The sequence below is a fragment of the Lactuca virosa genome, chromosome 1 (assembly GCF_052849685.1).
Source record: "Lactuca virosa cultivar CGN04683 chromosome 1, Lactuca_virosa_CGN04683_v6, whole genome shotgun sequence".
Lineage (NCBI taxonomy): Eukaryota > Viridiplantae > Streptophyta > Magnoliopsida > Asterales > Asteraceae > Lactuca > Lactuca virosa.
Genome location: NC_136426.1, coordinates 62,370,456 through 62,375,027, shown reverse-complemented (window position 1 = coordinate 62,375,027; position 4,572 = coordinate 62,370,456). Strand labels below are relative to the sequence as shown.

Genomic DNA, 4,572 nt, shown 5'->3' with positions numbered 1-4,572 from the left:
TGCTCAATCTCCAACTCACGCCGCCTAGCGGCCTCCTGCAACTCTAGAAGAGTATCACATCGCTGGGTAGACACAAACTGACGGATATCCGTCTTGAGCATGCTCAGATAACGGGTCATCTGAGCCTGCTCTGAAGCAAACTCCAGGCAAAACATCGCCCTCTCAGTGAACATCTGGGTGATCTCCGTCACCGACTCCCCATCCTGTCTCAAACTCAGAAACTCCTGTGCCTATCGCTCCCGCTCAACCCGTGGAATGTAACGGGCGCGGAACATATCCCTGAACTGCTCCCAAGTAACAGCAGTTCTCTGATCATCAGTGTACGACCCAGTCGCAAGTCTCCACCAGTCCTTGGCCCCATAACTAAGCAGGTTCAGAGCACACCTGACCTTCTGGTCAGCAGGACACGAGCAGGTGAAGAAAAACCCCTCCACGTCTGAAATCCATCTCATGGCCTTGATGGGATCCTGCGTCCCATCAAAAGTAGGGGGCTTCGTCTTATCGAAGTCCCTGTACTGAAAACCTCTACCAACTCCTCCTCCTGCCGCGGATACATCTAATGCAGCTGTTGCGACGGCTGTCTCTGCAAGGGCTGCATAGCGCTCATCAAAATACTCCACCATGGCGGTCTTAATCGACCCGAACATCTCCGGTAACTGAGCCCGGAATGCAGCAGCAACCTCATCATGCAGGATCTCTCGAATCCTGGCATCCAACTCCTCTGTACCCATCTGCACCACCGGCTCAGGTGCTATCGGCCCCTCCTGGCCTCTGTCCCCGGATCCTGATCCCGAACCGGATCCAGCCACGAAGCGCCTCGTCATCACCCTTCTAAAACATACCACAAGATATCAGATAATCCATATAAATCACTGGGAACCAACTCCCTACTAACCCTAGGGATTGTGACTTACTTGACACGCGTATAGGTCCTGTGCTTTCAGTAGTATGGGCCCCTACTACCTTCCACACCTACCCATATTTGTCTCAAGTATCACCACAACACCCTAACAATATACACAACATGGCAAGCGCTCAATCCTCACTCCTAGAGGAATGATAAATATCTCATAACTGGCCTCACCAAAAACCCTAAAACTCAACCAATGGAAGAGATTCATAAAGAAAAGGCAATTTGGTTACCTCCAGAAGATGATAACTGAGATAAGAGTTGATTCCCACACTCTACTTGCTCCAATCTCCTTCTCCTCTAAGCCTTCTCCCTCCAAGGATCCTCTCTTCAAGCTTCAAACACACAATGGGCACACACACACACGTATTAGGGTTTTAAGGGGGTCTCAAAGACTGCAAAGAGGCCATAGGAGGCTTATCATTCCTTAAATAGGGTGTAAAACCACGAGATTTAGGGTTTCATCTGCCAGCTCCTACTCGTCGAGTCCCTTAGTGGACTCGTCGAGTAGGTCACTAAACACGCGTTCCAACCCCGCTGCTACTCGACGAGTAGGGCAACCAACTCGTCGAGTAGGACATTAAACCAATTAACCTTTTATTTAAATCCATACCTGGAATCGGGGCGTTACAATAAACTACATCTATCATAGTTTATATATTTGTTAATGTATAAGCTCTGAAAGTGATAAAAACGTGTGTTGAATCCCAAGCTATACCTATTATAGTTTGCATGTATGTTATGTATTCGATTCACGTATAGTTCTGAAAACTTTGCAATTATGGTTGTAGTTGAAAACTTCCCTTATGCTCAGCATGTTAAAAGGGATAAAATATCTAAATATTTTATAAAAAGGTAGTGATCTCTTGGTTGTATCAATCGCATAAGTTTTAATTCTGTTGAAATCCTTTGTATAAGAACACAAAAATTTCCATGTGTTTGGCTTGTATTCTCCCCCTTAAAACGTTGAAAATAGTAAAAGCGTAGGGGTATGAACTCACAGTGGGTTATGTGCACGTGCTCGACAACAAAAACCGGAAAGATGACCCTCGAGTTGGAGTACGCGGAATTAACGGTATCATAATGATAATTTAACACATAATTGTATTTTAAATTAGCGAAACCATTAATTTTAGTGTTGGAAAACACTTATTTATGGGTTAGGAATGTTATCGAGACTTGTTTGAAGTGGGAAAAGAGGGTTTTCGGCCCAGGTTCACGGTCCAAGGCTGTTTGCGGTTGGGATCCAGGGTTTACAGCCGTGAACAGGGTTTGCGGTCGTGAAAAAGTTTGCGACTGTGAACTGTTTGCGGATGTGAACAGGTTTGCAGCCCTTGAAGATATGAAGGTTGTTCTTGGTGTTCTTTGTGAAAAACTTGAAGATTTGAAGGTTTGATCCTGATGATATGAATGTTCTTCGGAGGTTCTTGTGAGCAATTTGAGAGAGTTTTTGGGTGAAAAAGATGAAAAATGAGAAATCTCTCCGGGAAAAACCTTTATACCGGTCGGATGTGCGGTCGGAATTGGGTTTGCGGCAGTAAACGGGTTTGCGGCCCAAGCGTTTACAGCCCAAGGGTTTACGGCCGTAAACGCCTGGCTGGACGAGTTTGGCTGATTTTTTGAGGGAAAACTTGATTTTTCGAGCGATTTTGGTTCCGACACTTATATAAATTTTATTTATATAGTTTAAATGATTTTCTAACCCTTATGAACTTAACGGGAAAAGCGAAATTTGGAAATTTATTTAACGGGAACATGACTTTTGTTGACTGAAAAGATTCGGGTTGTCACATCATCCCCCCGATAGAGGGAATTTCGTCCCGAAATTCAAATATAGAATACAATCATGGACTAGGAGTTATCAGGAGAAATACCAAAGGGAATTTCCACAAAACCTGAATGTTACATTCCACAACAAGTAGCATTAGGCCCTTACCACCATCGGCGACCCGAGCTCTATGAAATGGAAAGATACAAGCTTTCTGCTGCTAAAAGATGTCAAAAACAAATGCAAGGTAGCAATGTCAAGTTTCAACAAATTGTTGATCAGTTTGTGGTTTTAGAGCCAAAGATCAGAGCATGTTACCATAAGTATCTACATTTTGATGGTGAAACCGTAGCTTGGATGATGGCCCTTGATGTTTCTTTCTTGCTCGAGTGTCTTGATGTTTACAATATTGAAAAAGGAAGATTGATCTCACGAGTAACATCAAGAATGTCACATTTAGTTGATTTTCCATATAGAAAATTTGCGCATGATGCAATTCTTAGAGATATTGTGATGTTAGAGAATCAGATTCCAATTTTTCTTTTGGAAAAGATGTTGGAATTCAAATTCAAATCTCAATCTTCCGAATCTGCTCAGAAATATTTAACTTCGACTTTGTTAGGGTTGCATAAAGAGCTTTCGCCTTTTACGGTTGTGTATCAAGAGTGCAATCTTCACTCCAGTGAAGATTGTGCCCATGTGCTAGAGTTTCTATACCACATGATCATTGATCCCAACATCAAACAACAATGGTATGAAACAACTAATGAAGGTCATGATGAAGAACAAGTACAAGAAAGTCGACACAAATTCCAACGAATCATCAATGCCATACAGAACTTTGTTAAAAGATTGATATCTTCAGAACCCGTTAAACTTTTAGTAAATTTCCCTCTCGCGATCATTTCCAACACATCCATGGTAAGAATCTTGAAACAACAAGTATGTTATGATGAAGATAAACAAATTTCAAGCGTAGAATGTACTAGTAAACCACCATTAATGGAGGAAATCTCGATCCCTTCGGTCACCGAGCTTGTTAAAGCGGGCTTCGGATTTTCTCCCTCATCGGGTGGGATCTTGACCATTGACTTTGATAATAAGACATCTACGTTATTTCTACCCATCGTGAGTTTTGATGTAAATACAGATGTCGTATTAAGAAATCTGGTCGCTTACGAGGTATGCAAAGCATCTGGGCCGTTGATTTTGACTCGTTACATCGAGTTGATGAATGGGATTATTGATACCAAAGAAGATGTGAAGTTGCTTAGAGAAATGGGGATCATCAAGAACCGACTGAAAAGCGATGAAGAGGTTGCTAATTTGTGGAATGGAATGAGCAGGTGTGTGAGATTGACGAAGCTGCCCTTCTTGGACACGGTGATTGAAGATGTTAACAGGGTTTATGAAGGGAAATGGAGGGTTAAAATAGGGAAATTGATGAAGGTTTATGTGTTTGGTTCATGGCAGTTTCTTGTATTTGTAGCTGTGGTGATGGTCTTGTTCTTGATGTCTTTAGAGGTGACCTCTTCTATATTTAGATGTATATTTATGTTTTTTATAAGAAGTATTGTTTGATTTATTTTAGAGGAAACATGTCGATCTAAACTGGGACTCGTATATTCGGTTTCGAAGTGATCACATTTAAGTGTTTAACAACTTGACCTGGGACCATTTCGGAGTAAGGTGGTATAAAAATCTATTTATTTAATTTGTGTCAAAAATCTTAGAAAATAATCAATTCTCTTCTCTCTCTCTCAGGGGAGATATGTTGAATGTTATCGTTTTTTTTTCTTCAAAAAATGCCCAAAATATGTTACAAATGGTTGGTTTTAACACAACCCTTTATGCTAAAAAGGTTACCCCGTTAAGTTGGTTAAGTGCAATTGTG

At 41.6% G+C, this 4,572-nt stretch overlaps 1 pseudogene; it reads left to right on the top strand.

Annotated features, from left to right (window-relative positions):
• Nucleotides 1–2,373: 2,373 nt before the first annotated feature.
• LOC145114300 (putative UPF0481 protein At3g02645 pseudogene) lies at nt 2,374–4,259 on the top strand (annotated as a pseudogene).
• The last annotated feature ends 313 nt before the right edge of the window (nt 4,260–4,572 follow it).